Genomic DNA, 26,002 nt, shown 5'->3' on the forward strand with positions numbered 1-26,002 from the left:
ATATGAATTATTTTAGGTGAATATGACTTAAAATGACTTATATAGTAACCCTAAAGTAACCCAAAACCACCTCACTTTAATTGGACTTATGCCGGAATGTCCCAAAATAACCCTCACTTAAAGTGAGTTTCCAGGAACCATGTGGGGCTCCACGAGCCGTGGTCATGACCACGAGTCGTGGTCCCCTTTGTGGACTTGAGGTAGTGGCTAGGGAACAAGTGCCTTTAGCCTACAAGCCTAAGGCACCTTCACAAGGGGCTCCATGAGTCGTGGTGCAAGCCACGAGTCGTGGTCCCTCTCATGGGCCTTAAGGTAGTAGCTTGCCACTTCCTAACCATGCTCACACCATCAAGGCATGACCAGGGCCACTCCCACGAGCCGTCTAAGGCTTTACGAGCCGTGAAGTGGCCCATGTAGAGGAACCAATTTGGGGCAGCCTTAAGGAGTCTACTGCCTCCACCTCCATGAGTGGCACCATAACTTGTGGTGACCACCACTGGTTGTGAAGGCCCTCGTGGTCATGGGGAAGTGCCTTTGCAAGGCTTGGGCAGCCTTGGCCCTTGCCTGTTTTCCCTTGGCCCTAGGCCACCTCCATGACTCTAACCCTCAAACGTAGCTCTAGTTTTGCCTACTAGTTTTCGGGGTGTTATAGTAAAAAGATGTCTAAGAAAATAGGTAATGAGTCCGGTCAACAAAAGGCCGAAAATAAAAACCGATCATCTTTTAAGCAAAGTCAAATTGGACCTGCTCCATCATCAGCTAGTGCATCTGCACCAAAGAATATAGGTGATTTCAGAAATCAAAATTCATAGAACTTCAGAGCCTGGCCTACTCACTTTCAAGGTAGTGTGGCACAAGAGGCCCACTAGAGCCCTACATGTGGTAAGTTTGGTAGGAACCACACAGGAGCGCGTTGTGATGGCTTTAATGGTTATTTAAAGTGTGGTCATATAGGTCACTTCATGAGAGAGTGCCATAAGAACAGGCAGGGTAATGATAATGGGGGCAATAGAACCCAATCTTCTTCAGTGAATCCGGCATACAAAGCTACACATAGAGGCGCTACTTCAAGGACATGCGGAAGAGAAAACCGTTTGTATGCTATACCCAGTCTCCAAGAGTAAGAGAGTGCCTTAGATGTTGTCACTTGTATGATTAAAGTTTTTACTTTTGATGTATATGCATTACTTGATCAAGGTGCGAGTCTATATTTTATGACTCTGTATATTGCTATTAGGTTTGATATTCTTCATATATTACTTTATGAGCCCTTCGATGTTTTCACAGCCGTTGGTGAGTCTATTTCAGCCAAGAGAGTTTATCGTGATTATATCATCTTTGTCAATCATAAAGACACCATGGCTGACTTAGTTGATCTAGACATGGTAGACTTTGATGTTATTCAAGGTATGGACTAGCTCCATGCTTGTTATGCATCAGCTGCCTGTAGAACTCGAGTAGTAAAGTTTCAGTTTTCTAATGAGCCAATTATAGAGTTGAGGAGTAGTTCAGCAGTGCCTAAGGTTCGTTTCATTTCATATCTTAAGGCCAGAAAGCTGGTCTCTAAAGGGTGCATCTATCACTTAGTCCGAGTTAATGACTCTAGTGTGTGAGACACCGCCTATTCAGTCAGTTCGAGTTGTGAGTCAGTTTCTAGAGGTCTTTACAGATGATCTTCCCAGAGTCCCTCCTAAGAGAGAAATTGACTTCAGCATGGATATTTTTCTTAGTACTCAACCTATTTCAATTCTTCCATATAGAATGGTTTAAGCTGAGTTAAAAGAGTTAAAAGAGCAGTTGAAAGATCTTCTTGATAAGGGTTTTATTCGACATAGTGTCTCACCTTGGGGCCCTCCGATCTTATTTGTGAGGAAGAAAGATTTCTCCCTTAGGATATGTATTTATTATCGCTAGTTGAACAAGGTCACTATCAAGAATAAGTATCAAAATCTGAGAATTGATGATATTTTTTTATCAACTCCAGGGTGCCACTTGTTTTTCTAAGATAGACCTTAGATCATGCTATCATTATATCTAGTGAATCTATGGCATTCTTAGGCCACAGTATATCTAGTGAAGGGATCTGAGTTGACACTCAATAGATTAAAGTAGTGCAGAATGGGCCTAGACCCATATCTCCGACTGACATAAGGAAATACTTGGGATTTGCTGGTTACTATAGAAGGTTTGTCGAGGGGTTTTCATCTATTTCATCTATGTTGACAAAGTTGACCCAGAAGGCAGTAAAGTTCCAATGGTCTGAAGCTTGTGAGCAAAGCTTTCAGTAATTGAAAACCCGGTGAACTACTGCCCCAGTGTTGATCCTACCAGAGGGTACAAAATGCTTTGTTGTATATTGTGATGCATCCAGAATTGGACTTGGTTCTGTATTGATGTAGAATGGTAAAGATATAGCTTATTCCTCCAGACAGCTTAAGATTCATGAGAAGAATTACCCAACTCATGATCTCTAGTTTGAACCGGTAGTATTTACCTTGAAAATATGGCGTCACTATCTCTATGGTGTTCATGTAGATGTGCTCACCAATCACAAGAGTCTTCAGTATGTTTTTGGTCAGATAGTGGAGGTGGTTGGAGTTACACAAGGATTATGTGATGAGCATTCTCTATCACCCAGGTAAGGCTAATGTTGTTGTTGATGCTTTAAGTAGGTTATCTATGGATAGTACTTCCCATGTAGAGGAAGGCAAGAAAGAATTGGCTAAGGAAGTTCATAGACTTTCCCGATTGGGAGTCCGACTATTGGATTCTAATAAAGGTGGAGTGGTGGTAATGAATGGGGTTGAATCATCACTAGTGTCTGAAGTGAAGGAGAAATAAGACCAAGATCATGTTTGCTTGAATTAAAGGCGAATAATCATAAGCAAAAAGTGATGATTTTTCAACAAGGGGAGATAGTCTGTTGAGGTAACAAGGTAGATTGAGTGTGCCAAAGGTGGATTTTCTCCAAGAGAGGATCATGGAGAAATCTCCTAGTTCAAGATATTCAATCCATCCCAATTCCACAAAGATGTACCTTTACTTGAGAGAAGTCTATGGTGGAGTAGCATGAAAAGGAATATTGAAGATTTCGTTACCAAGTGTCTAAATTGCCAACAAATCTAAGTAGAGCACCAATGATATGGTTCAGAATATAGATCTACACGAATGGAAGTGAGAGATGATTAATATGGATTTCATTACTAGCTTGACGCGGTCGTGCATGCAGCATAATTCGATTTGAGTGAATGTAGACCGGATGACTAAATCAGCCCATTTCTTGCCGTTAAAGGCTACCTATTCAATAGAAAATTATGCCAGATTATATTTTGGAGATAGTCCAACTTTATGGAGTTTCGGTGTATACCATTTCAGCTAGAAGTGCATAGTTCGGCGCACAATTTTGGAAGTCTTTCCAGAAAGGTTTGGGTTCAAAAGTAAATTTGGGTATTGTTTTTCATCCTCAGATAGATGGCCAAGCAGAGCGCACTGATGAGTCCAAAAATTGGACCCATTTAGGGCCATATTTTAATAGAATTAGTGTCCTCAAATGCTTCTTTTATCCTAATATCTTATAAAAACTCTTAAGTTTCAGGTATATGAAGTTTGAGTGGAAGCATGGACACTTAGGCGCAAAAAGGCTGAAAGGAATGAAGAAACTGAAGCATGAGCATCGCCAAGCACACTTGGCGAATCACCGAAGGGACGTACTTCGCCCTTTGTTCCAGTACGCGGAGTCCTAAACGAAAAGGATCAAACCGGCGGTAAAAAGAAACAATCAGCGTGTCACCAAATAGTTCCGTGAAGCAGTACAATATCGCCCAATGGTCCAGGACGTAGAGTTGATGTAGACAAGCACAGAAGGCGACGAACCAGATGATGGGTGAATCGCCGAGTCGATCGGCGATTCCCACTTACCTCTTCTGAAACTATAAATACTAGCTCTCTATTAGTTTTAAAGGGGATCTGAACATCATTGTAATTTTTCACTTTAGCTTTCATATTTTCTCTCAAGTTTGGAGAGGTTTTGTGGGAGACTTGAAGAAATGAGTTCATCTTTCCCAAGCTGGAAGTGGGTCCTCTTTATTCTTCTTTCGTAGCCTAATTCAGGTTTAATTTCTATACCCAGTTGATTTCTTTATTATGTTAGGTATAATTTCTTTCTTGATGTGTGGCTAAAAAAACCCCATTCTTGGGGTGTGGTTTAGAAAATATGGGTTGATATTCTTGTTGGGTCTTGCTTGCTGATACATTAGATGTATTTTAATGGTGATTTCACCTAGTGGTTGTGGTTTAATCTAAACGGTTTGTAGTTGCAAATACAAAGTCACCCATGTGTTTTTAGCTTGCCCGAGAGGGAGGTCACGATACCAAAACCACTAGACTGATGGCCTAAGAAGTGGGTCGACATAAGGTTCAGCCCGAGAGGGTGAGCCCTAGTCCCATATCCTACCACTCAGCTCGAAAGAGTGAGTGGGGTAAGGCAAAGGCTGGTCTTCATGCGGCAAATGGGTGTCCGAGAGGAACGCATTTGAAACGGGGTAAGTTGCCTGAGAGGGAACTTATTTCCATTTAAATCTTAGCCTAGTCACTATTGTCTTGCAAATTTCCTATTGAAAGCATGTACCCAACGATTTATCTCAACTTGTATTGCGGTCACATCCCAAGAACTTCTCCCCATACTTGATTTTCTCTTTATTTTGTTGTTTTAGCTATACCTGTGAAAAACTCCCATTGATACCCACTTGAATTTACTTTATTTTTATTCGATAATTTCTCAAACTACAGCTAACTAGAATGAAATTCTAGCCTAACTACTATTTTCACTACCACTCCCTTTGGACACGACCCCAACCCTTGGTTGGATTACTATATTATTGACGATCGTAGACACTCATACCATAGGATAGTGTCGTTGGTCAGTATAAGCATCAAAATAGCGCCCCTGCCAGGGAGTGTTGTCACGTGAAAATGTAGTTAACTAAAGCTTTTTGTTGTTTTAAGTGTAGTTTTTACTAATTGTACTTTTAGTGTTGTTTTTAATTGTTTATTGTTTGTGTATGCAGGCCCTCTATCTAGAGTTAAAAGAGGGGTGGCCTCATGAAAATGAGGCAAGCCTCACTAATGGAACTTGAGCGAGGAGTTGTGTCGTGCCACAACGTTAAATTAGGCACTTCTTGGGAGGCAACCCAAGGTCGTAAATTTAGGATTTTACTTTTATAAATAATTGTGTGTTGACGTTGCAGATAAATCGAGGTAAGTGTGGAAAATCTCAGGTTGGCGAACAGAAAGTCCATTCCGCTAGTCACTCAACAGGTCGGCGAGCCCGACTGGATTCGCCGTTTGGCTCAATACAAAAGTTGTACAGAGCCTGTAAAACTCGGTGAACTCGAAAAGCAGCTCGACGCATCGCCAACCTGCTTGGCGATCTCAATGTAGACCGCTGATCTCACCCTCAGAAAATTAAAGATTTTGAAGAAAGGGCGAGATAGATGACCACTCGGCGGACCGCTGAGTGGGCTGGCGAGTTGACTAACATCACTGAACGATCAAGAACTGAACGGTTATAAAGTGCCAAAAATCTCAGAATTTTTAAATTTTCCCACTCTCCCTCCTTTTTAACTTCTCAACTTCACATCAAGGTAATATTTTGTAGATTATTGCTTGCCTTTAGTATTGTAGTCGATAATTAGTTCTTGGAGTGGATTACATTGCCGCCTAGCATTTCAAAAGTAGTTTGATCGGCATCTAAGGTTGGTGTTTCGAACCCCGAATTTATTTTTAGCAATTTTGTACTCATTCGCAATGATATCTTTTTGTTATTTGCATTTGAGGACAACTGTTTCTATTTGTGGTGGGGTGGGGCCCACCTTATTTTGCTTGTTTCGGATACTTGTGTCTTGGTGTACATTTGGGTTGTCTGTTTTTAATTTTTTTTTTAAAAACTGCTTTGCGATTGTTTGAGCTTATGGCTTTCTTTTGGTTTAATTGCAAAATAATTTTGACCCTTTCGATAAATTTTTATTTTTCAAAAAATTTCGCCACCACTTGTGTTGAAAATAGATGTTCTCGTACACATTTAAGTCTCGATTTCGATCAATACCGATGACTAAAATAGTGCTCTCAATCGAACAAATATGAATGTGCGGCTACAATGAGACCAAATGAAGTTACATAAGTAATATGTGAACTCTTTGCATCTCGTTGTGATTAGCCATGTATCAAATTGATTTCTCTTGTGATGATCGTTGCACACTAGCGAAAGTGTGTAGTCTTGTTTGGCTTTAGTATCAATGCCTTGTGTGATGATCTTACTTTGAACCATGCATGAATAAACCTAGAATTTGTCACGTTAGTCTGATTGATTTAGTAAGGTGTACTCTTGAAATGATCTTAAGCAACTTTAAAGAGTGTGAAGCAATCTAGCATATACCTCTTTTGTGACCCACCCATGAGCATGTGAAACTCTTTTGAACACCCCTTGAGCCTTACCCTTCTTAGAAAGAAAACTTGATAAAACCTAAACCTCTATTCAACCACCACCTGTAATCCTCATGACTTGTGATGTAGTGAATAGCCACCTTAAACCAAAAGCTTAAGTTGGGGGTGTGATGAAAAGGAAAAGGAGAAGTCAAGAAGTGCAAGAAAAGTCTCTTCTAACTCATGGTGTTGCGGAAAACTGGAAGCCCTCTATATAAAAAAAAAGAATAGGAGAAAGAGAAAAAAAGAAAAGAAAAGGATGAAAATTAAGACTGTGGAATAAAAGACCAAAAGAAATGGAGTTTCCAAGCAATCCATGGAGTGAATAATAGTATGGCATAGAAGCACTAGAAGAAAAATTGATAGAAGAAGGTGAAGAAAAAGAAGTGGTGAAAGCTCCACAATTCATGAGGATCTTTAGTCACTGAGCCTAAAATGACCATACCTTTGCACTTAGCCCCATTACAAGCCTTGAAAAGACCTTTTTGATCTTGAGTAAGCCGAATAGAAGATCAATTGGAAAACAAGGGCAAACCTATGGGTAAAAATATGCATTGTGTTCCTCTTTCTGAGTGTGAGCGTTGCATCTGATTCCCGATCTTAAATTGATTAACTTGTGTGTGTGAATATGGAATCATTCTTTGTGTGAGGGCATTCTGATACTGTGGTTGAGCTTGAACTTGCATTAGTAGCAAGTATTGTGAGCATGAGAATCTTTGGTAATGGTGTGTCACAACTTGAATCTTTGAGTACACAATTGATCTTTGCATGAGTAGTTTGATTCTTGTTATGTATATTCCTGATTTAGTCTTGTGTAGCACTATTTGATACATCCTATTTGAACTGCTGAACTTGAGTTTTACTTGAGGACAAGCAAAAGTTTAAGTTGGGGGTGTTGATGAGTCCACAAATTGGACTCATTTAGGGCCATATTTTAATAGATTTAGTGTCCTCAAATAATTCTTTTATCTTAATATCTGATAAAAACTCTTAAGTTTCAGGTTTTTGAAGTTTGAGTGGAAGCATGGACACATAGGCGCAGAAAGGAACAAAAAGGCTGAAAAGAATGAAGAAACTGAAGCCTGAGCATCGCCAATCACACTTGGCGAATCGCCGAAGGGACGTACTTTGCCCTTTGTTCCAGTACGTGGAGCCCTGAAGGAAGAGGATCAAATCAGTGGTAAAAAGGAGCATTCGGCGCGTCGCCGAACAGTTTCGCGAAGCAGTACAATATCGCCTGATGGTCCAGGACGCAAAGATGTTGTAGGCAAGCACAGAAGGCGATTAACCAGATGACGGGCGAATCGATCGGTGATTCCCGCTTACCTTGCTGAACGATCCACCGTAGCACTATTTTCTGAAACTATAAATACTAGCTCTCTATTAGTTTTAAAGGGGATCTGGACATTATTGTAATTTTTCACTTTAGCTTTCATATTTTTTCTCATGTTTGGAGAGGGTTTTGTGGGAGACTTGAAGAAAGAAGTTCATTTTCCCCAAGTTGGAAGTGGGTCCTCTTTATTCTTCTTCTGTAGCTTAATTCAAGGTTTAATTCTTATACCCAGTTGATTTCTTCACCATGTTAGGTATAATTTCTTATTTCTTGATGTGTGGCTAAAATACCCCATTCTTGGGGTGTGATTTAGCACATATGGGTTGATATTCTTGTTGGGTCTTGCTTGTTGATAGGTTAGATCTATTTTAATGGTGATTTCACCTAGTGGTTGTGGTTTAATCTAAAAGGTTTGTAGTTGCAAATACAATGTCACCCATGTGTTTTCGGCTTGCCCGAGAGGAAGGTCGCGAAACCAAAACCACTAGACTGATGGCCTAAGGAGTGGGTCGACATGAGGTTCAGCCCGAGAGGGTGAGCCCTAGTCTCAAATCCAAACACTTAACTCGAGAGAAAGTGAGTGGGGTAAGGTGAAGGCTGGTCTTCATGCAACAAATGGGTGTCCGAGAGGAACGCATTTGAAATGGGGTAAGTTGCCCAAGAGGGAACTTATTTTCATTTAAATCTTAGCCTAGTCACTATTGTCTTGCAAATTTTCTTATTGAAAGCATGTACCTAACGATTTATCTCAACTTGTATTGCGGTCACACCCCAAGAACTTCTCCCCATACTTGATTTTCTCTTTATTTTTGTTGTTTTAGCTATACCTGTGACAAACTCCCATTGATATTTGACATTTTGGTGTCAACCACTTGAATTTATTTTGTTTTTATTTGATAATTTCTCAAACTACAGCTAACTAGAACGAAATTCTAGCCTAACTACTATTTTCACTACCACTCCCTTGGGACACGACCTCAACCCTTAGTTGGGTTACTATATTATCGACGATCGTAGACACTCATACCGTATGATAGTGTCGTTGGTCACGATAAGCATCACGCACCATTCAGAGTTTAGAGGATATGTTGAGGGCATGTGTGATCGATTTCAAAGGTAATTGGGAAGATCACTTACCTCTCATAGAGTTTGCTTACAATAATAGCTACCATTCTAGTATCCAAATGGCTACTTATGAGGCTCTCTATGGGCGAAGATGTAAATATCCTATTTGATGGTTTAAGGTTTGTGAAGTTGAGTTGATAGGACCATACTTTGTTCATCAAACCATGGAGAAGGTGAAGATTATTCTTGAAAGGTTTAAAACAACGCAAAGTCGTTAGAAATCCTATATAGATGTTAGGAGAAGAGACTTAGAATTTGAGGTTGATGATTGGGTTTACTTGAAGTTTTCACCCATGAAGGGTGTTATAATATTTGGTAAGATGGGGCAACTTAGTCCCTGATACATTGGTCCTTACCAGATATCCAAGGGAATCGGCAATGTAGCTGATGAGTTGGAACTACCGTTAGAGTTAGCAGCAGTTCATCCAGTATTCCACATTTCTATTTTAAAGAAGTGTATGGATGATCCTTCAGTTATTATACCTATTGTGAATATTTGTATTAAGGACAACCTATCCTATAAGGAGGTTCTCGTTCAGATTCTTGATCGTCAGGTTAGCAAGTTGAGGACCAAGGAATCTGCATCAATCAAAGTCCTATGAAGGAATCAATTTTTTTAGGAAGCTACTTGGGAAGCTAAGGAACATATGAAGATGAGATACCCTCATCTCTTTCCTTCAGACACACCCCGGACTAAGGTAATAACTTTGGTCAATAACTCTTTAAATTGATATGCTGGGTTATGTAAATTGCATGTTGGGTGTGCGAGTTAGGTGTTAGATGTTTTCACACCCCCTATTCTACTTTGAGTGATCTCATTCGAGGATGAATGTTACCAAGGGGAGATATTGTAACACCTCGAACTTAGAAAGAGCTAAATTTAGATTTGTACAAGTTACCCTTAAATTATGAGTTTTGGGTCAACTTCAAATGACCACAACTTTTAACACATAATGTGTTAGGTGGACAATGAGGTATCAAATCGAAGGTCTTTGAGTTCTCTTTCCAACGCCGTCCAGTTTGCTAATTCCAAGTTCGGATGAAGGAGTTATGCCAATTTGAATGCAGCCTCTCTAGTAAGGCATTTTTCATTAGTTTTAAGGAAGGGTATTTTGGTATTTTCCATACGCCACTAGGCCTAAACGTGTTTTTCGCCCAATTAGGGGTCTAAACTGAATGAGATCAGTTTTCATTCATTCAAAAACGTTTGGAAAGTTAGGTAAAACTTCAAGAGGAGAAAAAGAAGAAAGTTTCAAGCGTTCATCGAGGTTTGAGGATTTTCGCCAATGAACTTAGTTCTTTCGAAGTATGTAAGTTTTCATAGTGTTGGGTTTGTTCGCCCTCATACCAATCATGTGCTTTTCATTTGTAAATTCATTCTTGAAGTTGTTGGAGTGATTTCTTGAGAAGTTCTTAAGGTTTTAACGTCATTCCTTAACAATAGAGTCTAGTTGAGTTCTTGAGGTGAGGGTTTTGCGAATAAGTGGTGTTCTTGATGGAATCTGAGTGGGTTTTCAATTAATTTTGTTGGGGTTATGAATCCAAATGAGTTTGGGAAGAAATCATTCGATTTGAGATGAGTTAGGCCGTGAATTGATCAAGAAAAATTTGTCAAAAATATTAGTAGGGGGTGGGGCGTCGTGCCAGTAATGCAACTAAACTAATGTTAAGTAGTTTGGGGTCTGGCACACCGCACCACCAGTGCGCACCCCAAACTACCTCCAGTACTTTGAGGCATGGCGCTATGCGCCAGTAGTACGCCAGGGTTGTCAGGCCCCTTTCCTCTTCGTTCTTGATCCCGTAGATGTTCCTTTGAATTGTGTCTTCACTCTCTTCTTAATAATAATTCTTAAAATATTCATTAATCATTGAGAGATCCTATATATCCTTATCATAACTCTTGAATTCTCATTCCAAATTCAAGGTAAAGTTAAGAGGAAAGTTCGACAAAGTCCTTTCGAGTCATTTTAAGAAGTCTTTTGCAATCACTTATAAATTGTTTTGAGACTTGAGTAAATGAGTATGAGAATGGGGAGAGTTGAGTTTCATATTTCAAAATGAGTATAAGGGAACTAATTATTCCCAAGTGTAAACACTTTTGCATTTAAAACAATAGGAAACCTTGATTTCTAAACGAGTTTATGAGGAGTTTTGAGCATTATCTCTTTTAAGAGAATCTTTTGTTTAATAATCTCAAGTTGAGGATGGGTTATGTCGTAAACATTGAGCCTGAGTAATATACATATTATTGGATTAGTATTGACACCAATATGGGGATTAGGTCAGACAACTCACATTCCTCATAAACCATGTAGCCAACATGGGTAAAGGGTCATACTTTTTAGATAACTCCTTATTGCTTTTAAGCATAGCTTAGTGGATCCACTTAGTTGAAGAGTTCTATACCCCGGCAAGTTAAAGGACAGTTCTGGCAGCGTGGGCAAGACGTTGTATCATCATGTAGCTCATAGTTATGGTTCGGTTAGAGACTATCCCAAATAAGAGTAAAGAGTTATTATTATTTTTTATACATTTTGAGTTCTTATCTACTATTTTAAAAGCTTTGTACATTACATCTTATTACCATAGCTTCCTTATTGAGTTGAGTTAAGTTGAGTTGAGGTGAGTATGTATTTCCTTTCTATTAGCTAAGATATGTGTTTATGTTTTAGTATTCCCCTTACATGCTCATACATTCAATGTATTGACGTCATTCGACCTGCATCTTTTCATGATCCAGATACAGGTGTTCAGAGCCTTCAATAGGCGCTCTGTTGATACCACTTGCATTTTCAGTTAGCTTTTGTGAGCCTCCTTGCTTCTGGAGGGTTCCATATTTAGATTTCAGTATTATTAGGACGTCATGGATCTTGTCCCAACTTTCAACATAGTATTTAGAGGCTTCATAGACAGTAGTACTTTGAGGAGTCTTTTCTATTTCCATTGTTAATGTTCTTAGACTTGAGTTACCTTTTTATGGCTAGTTGAATCTTTGTATTTGAGTTCCTATGTTGTTGAGAAAGTCTTCTGCTCTGAGTGTTGAGCCAGGCCAAGGGTTCGTTTGGGGACCAATGATGGTTCTCGAGTGTCGGCCACATCCAGGATGTAGGCTCAGGGTGTGACACTGGTGGTCACATGTATATCCCACTAAAGCATAAAGTTTGGAATTTAAAGATAATTAAAAGTCTCAATGTCTTTGATTCTCAAATAGAACTAAGCATAGCTAAAAAGAAAAGAGGGCCCATCGGGATGACAAGCAGCTACATCTCAAAGTCGTCCTTTAACAATCCTCGGAATGAAAGAAGAAGAAGAAGAAGAAGAAGAGCATTCACATGGAACCGGGCTGAAATCCTACACAAGTACAAAAGCTATGAGTGAGTACCAAACAACATGGTACTTAACAAGCAACCTAATAAACAAGGTAAACTAGCTGGAAGTCAAATGTGGCTTTCATCCCAACCAAACCTCCTCAAATTATAACCTGCATAAAAAACATCCCAACCTAGCAGTCTCATTATACACACGAGGCTTAACCATACATCAATAGTCACAGTTTCAACAACAAACACGTATCAATAATTATGCACTATTAAAAAGTAACTAGTAGATAAATCACAAGTAACAAGTAGATCAATCACAAGTATCGAAAGGAATTAAATAGCATTAAATAAACTCCTACCGAAACTATTTCCCTTTGGCACTATATCAGTAGCTAGAACCATTTCCCTTTGGTTTTATATCACATCACTAGCCAAAACCATTTCCCTTCGAATATATATCAAATCACTAGACAAAACCATTTCCCTTCAGTTTTATATCAAATTAATGGTTGAAATCATTTCCCTTCGACTTTATATCAAATTACTAGCTTGAACTATTGCTCTTCGAATTTAGTTCAATTCACTACACGGAACCATTTCTCCTTAGCTATTTATTAATTTACTAGCCAACACCATTTCCCTTCGGCTTGATATCAATTCACTAGCTGGAACAATTTCCCTTCGGGTTTATATCACATGACTCATCACGGTGTTCAATAATTAAAACAAAGAAGAAATTTCACACCATAAGGAAGAGACAACAATTCAAGAAATTCATAATTACGCCATCAAAGCATTTCATCAATCAATCATATAGGGCCACAACTAGGCAATTCACAAAGAATTATGGTCAACATGTTGCATTTTCATTAATCCCCCTTTTATTAGTTAAGATTAATCAAGTAGAATAATAAACCCTTCCTCAATCCTATTACTCCCCAACAAACTTATAATGAAAGGAATAGACAATTATTCTAGATTACAAAGTTAAGAGGTCACTTGCCTAAATACAATCAATTAATCAATATGAACTTTGAGTTTTCCCCTTCTGAATGCTATCCAATTCCCCCACAATCTATTTCAATCAAGTAACCATAAAAGACCCAAAAAAAAAACAACTCGCACATTTTAAAAATGGATTGATCAACTCAAGAACCCAATTCTGGAATTAAAGTTTAAATTCAAAGATCTTGTCACGACCCGAGTCTACACCTTGGACGTGGCCGGCACTCAAGAACCATTGTTGGTCCCCAAGCGAACCCTCATCCTGGCTGACTACAAGCGGAAGACTAACTTAAGCATGCAAAAGCTTAAAATTGAATAAAATTCAATAAACTCAACTTTTCAAACCTTTAACTCAAATGAACAACTTAAAATAAAAATAATATATTCAACTTGCCATAAAATAGGCAACTTAAGTCTTTAAAACATTTAATAAAATAAATGAATAATACAGACTACTCAACTATACTGATTATCTATGAAGCCTCTAACTGATAACGATGGAAGTCAGGACAAGACCCACGACATGCTGACTGAACTGAAAAGTAAATGAAATCCTCCGGAAGCAAGGAGGCTCACCATAGCTAACTCGAGCTCTCAGATGTATCAGCGAAGCTCCTGTTGATGATCCTGAACACCTGTGTCTGCATCATGAGAAGATGCAGGCCAAATGGCTCAGTACGTGGAATGTACAAGCATGTAAGAGGAATTCTAAAGCATAACATAAGCTTGAAACTTGATAAAGTGAGACATACTTACCTCTTCTCAAACTTACTCAACTCAATGAATACTCAAGGATACTCAGAACTACTCAACTTACTCAACTCAGAAGTACTCAAGGATAAGATACTCAACTCAGAGATAAGATACTAAACTCAAAGATATGATATTCAACTCAGGGTACTCAACTCTGGATACTCAACTCAATATGACTGAACTCATTTCAATATAAAGAAACAATCTGTTTAAAAACATGCTATCAACTCTGTGTGTATGCAAAGATACAAATAACTCTGAAATGTATGTAAAAAAAATACAAATAAACTGATGTATATAAAAATACAGTAACTTTTGTGGGAGTTTCTCTAACCGACAACCACCACTATGAGCTTAAGTGATGGTACAATGTTTTACCTCATGTTTCCAAGGACTGTCCTATACCTTGCCATCGGTATAGAACCTAAACTACTAAGTGGATCCACTAGTCTATGCTAAAAAGCACTAAAGAATCATCTAAAAAGTATGACCCTTTTTTCTGCCCATGATGGCTACATAGTTTATGGGGGCTTGAGTTAATATGAACTCGCGTCCCCATATCGATGCTCAATACTACTCCCAAAATATACTTAGTTCATATATTTTTAAAACAACTCCTCTCTGGTTTGAGATAATTACTCAAACTTAGCTTAAAAGCTCTCTTGGAATCGATGTTCCCTTTTCTTGCTCAAAACTCTTTTGAAAACCTCAGTTTCCTCTCATCTTAAATGTGAAAACATTTACTCTTGGGAATACTTAGTTCCCATATATCATTTTAAAGAAAATGAACCTTTACTCTTACTCTTTACTCAACTCCAAAGCTTAAGTTTTAAAACAAGGTTTAAACATTTGTAAAAGACTTATTAAAATATGGTTCATGCCGAATGATAGACATAAATGACTCAATGCAAGGTTTTCAATAACCATAGATAAAACTCAATACTTGGAACTTAAGAAATTCAATGATACTACTCATTTCAAGAATGCTCAACTCAGAAGGTTCATGCGAAATTATGAGCATGAATGACTCAACTCAAGGACTCAAAGATACTTCTCATCTCAAGACTGCTCGACTTATAGGGTTCATGCGGAATTATGGGCATGAACAATTCAACTCAAAGACTTCATGGGCAACATGTAATATTCCCATGATTAGAAATATAGTCTCAAAGGGGATTAGGAACTCAATACTCAAGACTTAGAACTTGAAGATACTACTTCTTTCAAAGATACTAAATTGATGGAGTTCATGCGGAAGTTATGGGCATGAACGACTTGACTCAAGGGTCAAAGTATCAATAAGGAACTCAGGTATACGACTCTTCTCATTATCATACTTAATTCTAAAAACTTAACTCAAATCGATGGTGGATCCCAAAGGATTCACAATTGAACTCAAAGACTTTCTTGAACTCTACTCTTAACTCTCTCTTGAATATGAATTATGAATTCAAGAGTTATGCTTCATGATATGAAGGATCTAGGGGATAGTATAGACTCATGAATACATTCTCCTCACTCTCATTCTCACTTACTTGAGTCTTCAAACAAGTTACTAGAAATTGTAGAACACTCCTCAAAAGAACTCAAAGGGACTCTCTCAAAATGATCGGAAGAACTCTCAAGACTTAACTCTTAACTTTACCTTGAATTTGAATTATGAATTCAAGGTTATGATCATGTAATGAATGATTTCTAGGTGTTTGAAAGTAGTTTAAAGTGATTAGAATCAAAGGGAGTGAAGGTACACTTAAAAGGGACTCAAATGGGACAACCGACGGAAAAGAAGTGGGGGGAGGCGACCCTAGCGCGTTCCGGGCATGGGGTACCAGCCCCTAACTTCAGAGGCTTCATATGGGCGCACTACAGGGGCATCGCCCCAGCCCCTTGGGCGCATCTGGGGCGCGCCGCCCCAGCCTCTGCCCAGGCCAAGTTTGACGAATTTTCGCCTCTCATTTTCTGATCCTAAATCTCTTTTAATCGCTTTCTTTTCTCAAATTTTCTTTAGATTCAATTACCCAACCTAAGTACACACTAATCCACTCAAAACAATCACTTTCATCTCAAGAAATCATCAAAACCCCAACAAAACAAGATTTAGAATGAACTTCAAGAACACATAACAAGAACTTAAATCCTTCAACTTTTTGAAAATGAAACTTCACTGAAAATAATATGTTTGGCATGTGGGTGAACAAGCCCAACACTATGGAAGCTTACATACCTCTTAGGGATCAAACCCATGGCGAAAATTCGCTACAACACACGAATCTGGACGAACGTTTGATCCTCTCCTCTTCTCTCTTCTTCTTTCTCTTCTTGAACTCTCAACTAAAACCCTAGGCGTAAACTAGGATTATAAAACTGAACCTAATAGGATTATACCCCTAAAATATTACTAAAAATGAATTAAATCTGATTGGGTAAAGAAAAGACCAAAATACCCCATACTATTTTCGGCTAACTTTCCTTAACTGGACAACCTAATTTCAAAAGGTCATATCTCACTCATCCGACCTCGAAACTTAGCAAACTCGGTTGTGTTGGAAAGATAATTCAAAGGTCTTTCCTACGGTATCTGGTATCACACCTAACTCATCTTGAACTAGAAGTTATGGTCATTTTAAGTCGACCCAAAACTCATACTTAAGCATAACTTGCAAAATTTCAGATTTTGCTATTTCCAATTTAGTAGTTTTTGGAACTGAAGGTGCTACGTCTAGTGACCTTAACACTCAAGAAATTTTAAATTCCTTGCAAAAAGCTCACTCACTACAAATAAGGGTTCGAGTCTTAGTTCGAAAAATTGTCTGGGGTGTTACAAATCTTTACTTAAAAACATTACCCAAGGCATTTGGAACTCATTGGTGAATTATTTTTTTTTAGGAAAAGGGATAAAAATCTATTCACAGTCGCTATATTAGTTTAGAACTCATGTTCTTGAAAAACCTTGCCATTAACCAATGAAAATCCTATGTTTTGATGTTAAAATACATAATTAACCAAAGAGAAATGAAGTTTTTGGGTCACAAAAGCTTACCCATATGATTCAGCACTAGCAACCTCTTTAAAATCACCTCCAAGGGTTTTGCCAAGCTCAAAAATGGAAAATGGGGATTAAACTCCGAAAATGGGCAGCAAGAACCCTCTGTAAAGTCGTTTAAGTGAACACATGTTCGCTCTTGAAAAACCTAAGGGTCTTGCTTTTGCAAACCAGGCTTTGCTTAAGCAACCATCATTAAAGCTAGCTCTGATCCACTTAAGCGAACCATGTAACACTTGGCCTTCGCTTTAGAATTAACAAAATTTCTAAAGTGGAAGGCCTATCACAAAAGCGAAGGTTTCAAAATTCAGGCACAAGAAAATTAGTCAACTCTTAGAGTGTGTTTGGTATGAAGAAAAATGTTTTCCATGGAAAATGTTTTCCTAGAAAATGATTTCCTTGAAAACAAGTTGATTTTTGACTTATTTTCTCTTGTTTGGTTGGTGACTAGAAAATACTTACCCGAAAAGATTTTTAGTGTTTGATTTATGAATGAAAAATGTTTTTGAGAAATATCTTTTATTTTTACTAGAGTAGAAAATAATTTTTGAAATTGAAAATATTTTTTTAAAAATTTTTTTTTTGGGGGGGGGGGGGGTTGGTAGGGGTGGGGAGGTCGAGGGTAGGGGTGAAAAATTGAAATTTTGAAGTTGAAATTTTTTTAAAAAAATAAGCTTAAAGTTTTTTGGGGCTTGGGGGGCTGGTAGGGGGGTGGGGTGGGGTCGAGGGTAGGGGGTAAAAAAATGAAATTTTAAAGTTGAAAATATTTTTTAAAAACAAACTTAGAATTTTTTTTTGGGGGCTACGGGGGGGCTGGTAGGGGTGGGTGGGGGTTGAGGGTAGGGGTGAAAAAACTATGAAATTTTGAAGTTGAAAATATTTTTTAAAAACAAACTTAAAAAATTTTTGGGGGGGTGGAGAGGAGGCTAGTAGGGGCTGGGTGGTGGGAGGCTGGGTAGGGTGCTGGGTGGTGGAGGGTCAAGGGTAGGGGTGAAAAAATGAAATTTTGAAGTTGAAAATATTTTTTTATAAACAAACTTAAAAAAATTTTGGGGGGTGGGGGGCAGGTAGGGATGCGTGGGTGGTTGGGGGATCGAGGGTAGGGGTGAAAAAATGAAATTTTGAAGTTGAAAATATTTTTTAAAAACAAAATCAATTTGTTTTGGGAGTGGGGGAGGGGTGGGTGGTCGAGGATCGGGATGAAAAAATAAAAATTTGAAGTTGAAAATATTTTTTAAAAACAAACTTAATTTTTTTTCTTTTTGAAGGGGGTGGGGGTGATAGGGGATTGATGGGGGGGCGAGGGTAGGGGGTGGGGGGTAAAAAAATAAAAAATTGAAATAAGAAATATCTTTTAAAAACAACTTTTAATATTTTTTTGGGAGGGGGTGGGGGTAGGGGTGGGGGTAGGGGTGAGGGTGGGGTAAAAAAATTGAATTTAAAAACAAACTTTAAAATTATTATTTTTGGGGGAGGGGGGGAGGGTTTGGTTGGGGGGCAGATTTGAGGGTAGGAACAAAATAAATTAATTTTTTCAACAAAACTATAATTGTAATTTGAAATTGGAAGAGAGTTTTGGAAAATGTTTTCCTTAAGTTTTGAAGGGAAATCATTTTCCTTAAATTTGAGGAAAATGAGTTGATTTGGAAAACATTTTCCAAAACATTTAACCCAACCAAACATGAGAAATTGAAAAACACTTTTCGGAAAATGTTTTCCTTCATACCAAACACACCCTTAGAACATCGAAAGTACACTCGGGATTCGTTCGAAACCTCATACATACAAACCAAATATGAAAATCAACTATACTCGATGTTCCACACTCAATGGACCGGTCGAAACACATATCTTACGTCTTCTTGGCTCGACATCCGTGAAAGTCACAAGGAATGAACATAACACCAAAAATACCAAAACAAACTCGGAATCTACAAAACATAAACCAAGACCTCACATAGGCCTAAAATCATCCCCCAAATCCAACAGAACTCTCAAAGTTCATATCCGAGCATCTGAACCCCAAATATTGGCCAACGTCTACGCAAAGAGTAAATTATCAACAATTTCCAATTTAGGACCTCAAATCCCCAAAATGACTCCGAATCTGAAACCAACAACTCTCGTAGACCATATTCCACATTCTGGGATAGATGGAATCAATAGAATTCCATTTCGACAGTCGAAACTCTAAAAAAAATACCGAAATCAACTTATAAGCAACTTAGCCTTTCAAAAATATAACTTACAAAATTCTCAACTCTTTACTTAAAGTTTGAAACCAACTTTCAAAACAAAATCAATAATAACTTTAGGTCAAAATTTGGGAAGGGAAAAATTGTGAATTTACAAAAACTTTCCAAAAATGACCAACCCGATCATTACACTTCTCGAGAATCCAGTTTTCCTTCAATTCCTTCATATTCATACGGTATATAGAACCAAATATACATTGAGTAGTGAATATTCCATCTTTTTAGGTCATTGCTAAGTTGATTTGTACAAAATGTCCTAACAAACCAGTACAAAAACTAGCGGACGGCGAGGGGTACGTTGTCTTGCTCATATGACATACTATGTATGTTCTAGCAAAAATGTAAAAGTTTTTGCAAATTATTCAACTAGATACGCCCAACCTACTTCATTCAAAAGAAAATAGTTCATTTAGCTTCCTCCCCAACCTCGTGTCTACATTTTTTTACCACTTAGCCTTAGGTGCATATTTATTGTTATGCTTTCTTTTGGATTAACTTCTTGTGTCTGATTTTCCCAACCATTGAGCAAAAGAAGAAGTTCCACCTGGTGTTTCTTCTGATCATTTCCTTTTTGTCAAGTTAGAGTCTGATGATGCACTATTACCAATTCGCTAAAGATGTTTTTCCCCAACCTTTGGTACACCATTTTCCTATTGACTAGGGATTGTTAGGTGGTCCACCATCCTCCTTGGGATGTCCCCAACTCACTAAACGTACTCTTTCCCAACCATTAGTAGACCATTTCCTTTTGACTGTCTACAGCTCACTGATTTCAATCCTTTCCAATCTTCGGTAGATCATTTTCTTTTTGTCGTGATAGGCCCAAAATGTATAGTTGACTGACTTCCTTTTTGCCCTTCTTTACTTTGATCCTCCTTCTTGATATATCTACAAGGAAGAGTGGTTGTATTTCCATCTTCTATAATGTTCCTTGTCTCAGAACCCTTTTTAAAGAGAGTAGCATGGCAAAACAGCTAATATTTTAATGTGGGTATTTCGACATAGACATCCATAAAAGTAGAAATGTATTCGCTAGTACGCTGGATACAATTGTATATGTGTTTCACTTCTCCTTTCCCAACAGCCCATGTGCCACATTTTGAGACAAATCGCTGAAATCCTCAACCTATAAAGATCATGGATAAGTCGTTAATACAACACTTCAAAGATTGCTTAGCCTAAAGTACATTAGTAAATGAAAGATAACTACACTGATTGAGCAAACTTAGGAGTACCATGTTTTAAATAGCCACGATGCTTTCTTAGGTACTTGCACATAGTCCTTTGGCCCATAACTTCTCAATCAACAATAACTGCAACGAATTGAGACTACGATAAGCCAGAAAATTGGATGTTTGTTAGGAACTCGGAGTCTCTTTAAGATGATATCGATTTACTAAATTCACAGTACCTTGACTAATAGCGTAACTAGAAACTCAGCCATCGACTCTTTTTGTTTCTCTTGCCATAGTTCACAAACGTATACAATAACTTTGCCACCGCATCTGGATCAGAGCCATCTAGAACATTTACAAACCAAGAAAAATTACCAAGCTACTCATTACAAAAACTCTCATGAAAAATCTAAAGTAAAGATAAAGGTTCTAAAACAAAATATGCCAAGTTATGTATAAGAAAAAATAATTGAGTGTGTATCACTCAAATTGAAGATTATTTGTACATGTCCATTTTTTATGCTTAGGGTCCTATATATTTCTTCAGAAGAAGAATTTCTATCATGATACTAATTCCTGGGAATTTTTATTTCATACTACAGTACTTCACAACACTCTTTACTGGTACTAAAATTAGTACATCCTTTCCAATATGGCAGAAAACGGCGGCAGTATTGGAGGATTTCATGTCTGTGAAGTTCACATGACTTGAAATGAAATACAAAAACAAATTATTAACTAAACAACTGCATTTATAGCACTCTAGAAAGGGCTCAAATAAAACTAAAACCAAAATAAGCAAAAAAAGCATTCAGAAGAAGTTAATAAGCTATGGCCTTCCTAAGAAAATATAAATTTTTTAAATTTTTTTCAGCAATCAATAATGTTTTTATTGACAAAAAGGGTTAAATTCAGTAAGAAGTCATCAAGAGCAATAGTAATGTTTGTAAAGCACCCTCTTGTACATTCAAGTTCCATAATATGTAATCAAGAAACAAAGAGTAAGATGGAAACAGAGAAATAACTTGTACGTACTTGGTTCATACCTGCAAATGAAAAGCAACAAAAAGTATGACGGATAATGATTTTGTCTCTTGAACTATTAATTAATATTATGTGCTTTCATCAGCAAAAACAGTTGATATCTATCAACACATACATAAATTTACCATGTATCTTCTTCTCTAAAAACAACTTATGAACATTAAAACTTTATACTTCCCTAATTTTTGGAATAACTAGGATTCAGTGATGTTTACATGTTTTACAAGTTAAGATGAAATTCAAAAATACTTTTAAAAATAATTAAAATAAATTATATATCTCTTATCTTGTTTTGTTTTTCAATATATGTTCTAATTGATGCACCTTCCGAGTTCAATTTGAAATTTTGTTGGTGTTTCTTAAAAAAATGGAGCAACAAAAAGAATGGATTGAAATGACTTTCAGTAGCTTTCAATATTTTTATTAAGCATTTGGGGCATTAAACAGCCAATATAAAATACATAATCTCAATTATTAAAAATTTTACAAATCCTAAAATATCTTAACAACTAAATAAACCCAACTAACATTCAAAATTTTAATTTATCTAAACTAGACAATTTATTTTGCAAAGAACTACTATAATAACTAAAAGAAAACTTCAACACTTATTCTTTGGTTTAGCTACTGCAATTCAAAAAATGTACCTCCTGAATTTCTACTTTAGTAGTTGATGTTGGATTCTTTTCATTGTTTTTGAACTCGCCAAACTTCTTCTTTTTCTTCTTCTTTTGATTTTGTGCTTCAAAATACTTTTCCGTGACATTGTCTTGTGTACTACTTTATTTGAAAGTGCTTTAATATGAACTTTTGTAGGATTTGCAAGGAGAGGTTGTTAGGGTTTTTCTTCCATCACAATATCATATATCACATCGATTTCAAAATATGGTTTTATTCTCACAGACAAAATTTGTTAGTTTTCTTCTATAAAAAATTTTCGGGCATTCAAAGAGAGATTTTTGCTTGCCATTTTTTTTGGTTAAAAATTGATTTAGAAATGCATGTGCGTTGAAAAAAGTACGGATTGAAATTTGTAGCCTTGATGGGCTAAAATGGATAGCATTGGAGGGTTAAAAAGATAGCCCTTTTGGGTTAAGAAGGTAGCCCTTAGAGGTTAAAAACTCTATGGTTGTTCTTTGGAAGATTTTACAGATACTGTAAGATAGATGAAGCTCTTGATACCACTGTTGGTGTTTTTTTTTAAAACGGGGCATTAAAAAGAATGGATTGAAATGTCTCTCAATGGATTGAATGACTTTGAGATTTCACTGATTTTATTAAGCATTAGGGGATTTAAAAAGCCAACATAAAATACATAATCTGCATAATTTAAAATTTAAAAATCCTAAAACAACTTCACAACTAAAATAACCTAACTAAAATTCAAATTTCAAATTTATCTTAAACTAGACAATTTATTTTGCTAAAACCTACTGCCGTAACTAAAAGCAAACATCTACAAATTCTCCTTCAAGAAAAAAAAAAGTGAAATTTTGTTTTATGCTACCAATAATGCCCATTGGTTCCTTTTGTTTCTTTTTTTTTTTTTTTTTGCTTCTCTTTAATGTTCCACTTCCATTGTCTTTTTGACTTCCAAAAATACAAGGCATGGTCTTAACTTGTGAAATTCCTTTTACTACCGTTGTATTTTTTATCTCATGGGGCATATGATGGAAATTTTCTATTTGATAATGTACTTCAAGTGAAGCTACAGGAAGTGATATAATGGTTATCCTTGGAACACAGGTAATTGTGTTAAGATATATTGCCCTCTTGCACTGCTACAATGCATCCAAGAATCAAATAAGAAGACTTCCAAACTATTAAACAACTCTGCATATTCCAAACATACAAGAGATTGCAGAATTTTACCAAAAGACTCAGCTTCTGAAACTTTTCATCGAGTGAACAAATCATGTGTATTAACTTCGACTTTGAAACTCCATCCCTGTTTCTACTGATATATCGCACTCAATTCTCGTATCATAATCAACAACTTTCAGAAAAGGCACCTTGGCAGTTGTTATTGGATGAACACCAGAAACGTGCCCACATTTAAAAGCACGAAAATCCACAAATGTAATAAACTAAACATACTAAACCTTGAAGTATTAAAATGAAGGTATAAATAGAGTAAATATATACAGAGGATTCAGATAGTCCCAAACAAACAATCAAAGCATGAAGGGATGTATAATCCTAGTGGTTTCATATTTAATAATATGAGCTAGGACTAGGCTATCTACTCACGCAATGGTTGATGTTTTGCTTGGAAAGGTCTTGAAGTTCGGAAGAATCTAAGGGACATACTCTTCATAGTTCAGAAGAATATCGAATGTAGCCTAGACCAAACTCTATCCATGTATCAATCAATGTTGTTCAGTTTATAATTTCCTATTCGGGTTGAAACCCCAATCACAATATACAAACCCCTAGTCTTTTCCAAATTGTTTAGATCTTATTTGTGTTTATTCCCTATTTATTTGTTTAATCTTGATGAAATTTCAACTGTTAGATAAAACCCCTCATTTTTCATATATACATATTTGTTGAAAAATCAATTTGATATCACGTTTGAGTGGTGAAATCAACATAAGAAAAGTACCATATACCAATCCTTGTGGTTTGACCCCAACCTCCTAAGTTGGGTAATTATTTTGCATATGACCGCTTATTGTCAGACATATGAGACACAGTTGAGCGTTTATCACTTCTAAAGCCTTAGAGTAGCTTTCACGACCCAAAAATGGATGTGATGTCACTTGTGTATTCTCACAAAGACAAGTCAGTCTCGACCTAACAAAACGAAAGAACTAAGGAAACTAAAGAATGATTAACATAAGAGCAGCAAATTTATTCATTCTAATATAACCCCAAAATTTGGTTATCATGTGTACAAGGCAATAATGTATTAAATAAATAATTGAAAGATAATACAAGTCTCAAAGTCTTCATTTCTTTAATAGAACAAAACATAAAGTAAAAGCAACAAGAGGGCCCGTTGGGATGACAAGCAGCTACCTCTTAAAGTCCTTTGACAAGGCTCAAAAATAGGAGAAGTAGAAGATCACGCAGATCCGTGCTTGGAACCTACACAAGTGTGGAAGCAAGGAGTGAGTACCAAAAAACACGACACGCATCAAGCAACTTACTAATCAAAGCAAAAGTAGATAGAAATCAAGTACCCCTTTCATCCCAACCGAACCTCCTCATACTTTAACCTGCATAGAAATCAGTCCAACCTAGTAGTTCTACAATTAATACATAGTTCACAAGGCTCAACAATCATTGTTCAATAATAACAGTTCAACAACCCACAAGTATAAAGTATGTCAATCACAAGTATCAAGTAGATCAATCACAAGTATCAAGTATGTCAATCACAAGTATCAAGTAGATCAAGTACAAGTATCAAATGCATCAAATCATGATAACCAAAACACTTGTCGGAACCATTTCCCATCAGCACAATATTAGTAGCCAGAACCATTTCTCATCGGTTTTATACCATGTCACTAGCCGAAACCATTTCCCTTTCACTTTATATCATATCATTAGCCGGAACCATTTCCCTTTGGCTTTGTATCATATTACTAGCCGGAACCATTTACCTTCAGCTTTATACCATATCGCTTGCCAGAATCATTTCCCTTCGGCATAATCATCACATGTCTCATCATGGTACACAATTAATGCAAATAAGCAATTTTGCACCATAAGGAAGAGACAACAATTCACCCAATTCAAGGCCACAACAATTCCCTCAAGGCTTTTAATCAATCAACAATTTGGGTCCACAACAAGACAATTCACAAAGTACTATGACCAACACATTGCCTTTTTCATTAATCTCCTTTTTTTATTACGATTTAACAAGTGGAACCAACGAACCCAACACCTTATTCCCATTACTCCCCAACACACTCAATGAAGGGAAAATACAAGAATTCTACAAGTTTTACAAGGTTTAGAAATCACTTGCCTTAATTCAATCAAAGTCGATCCAAGACTTGAGTCTTCCCCTGCTAAACAATATCCAAAGCCTCACAATCTAATTCAATCAAGTAATTACAATAATATATCGGAAATAACAACTCCCAATTTATACATTTTTAAAAATTGGTAAAATAAACTGAAAAAACTCAATTCCAAAATTGAGGTTTGAATCAAACAATCTTTACTTGAAAATGTTACCCAAAGCATTTGGAACTCCTTGGCGAAAACTATTTTGAAAAAGGATTCAAAATTCAGTTAACAATCTCTATTTTACTAAAGAAGTCAAGTTCTTGAAACACCTTGCCATATGTCAATAATAATCTCAAGTTTTGATGTTAAAATCCATAAATAATAAAAGGGAAATGAAGTTTTAGGATCACATAGGCTTACCCAAATTATCTAGCACAAAAAATCTCTTCAAAATCACCTCCAAGAGTTTTACAAAGCTCAAAATGGGGAAAAATTGGTAAGAT

General features: G+C 36.9%; 1 protein-coding gene and 1 pseudogene across 1 annotated transcript in view; both read right to left on the reverse strand.

The window, feature by feature from the left end:
* LOC125835590 (protein TIFY 10A-like) overlaps window positions 1-26,002 on the reverse strand; it is a 713,864-nt gene that overhangs the window by 306,294 nt on the left and 381,568 nt on the right. The gene's annotated exons all lie outside the window — the stretch shown is intronic.
* On the reverse strand, window positions 19,915-25,192 carry LOC125835601 (protein HESO1-like; annotated as a pseudogene).

This window comes from Solanum verrucosum, unplaced genomic scaffold, assembly GCF_900185275.1.
Source record: "Solanum verrucosum unplaced genomic scaffold, falcon-dt-bn FXZP01000040.1, whole genome shotgun sequence".
NCBI lineage: Eukaryota > Viridiplantae > Streptophyta > Magnoliopsida > Solanales > Solanaceae > Solanum > Solanum verrucosum.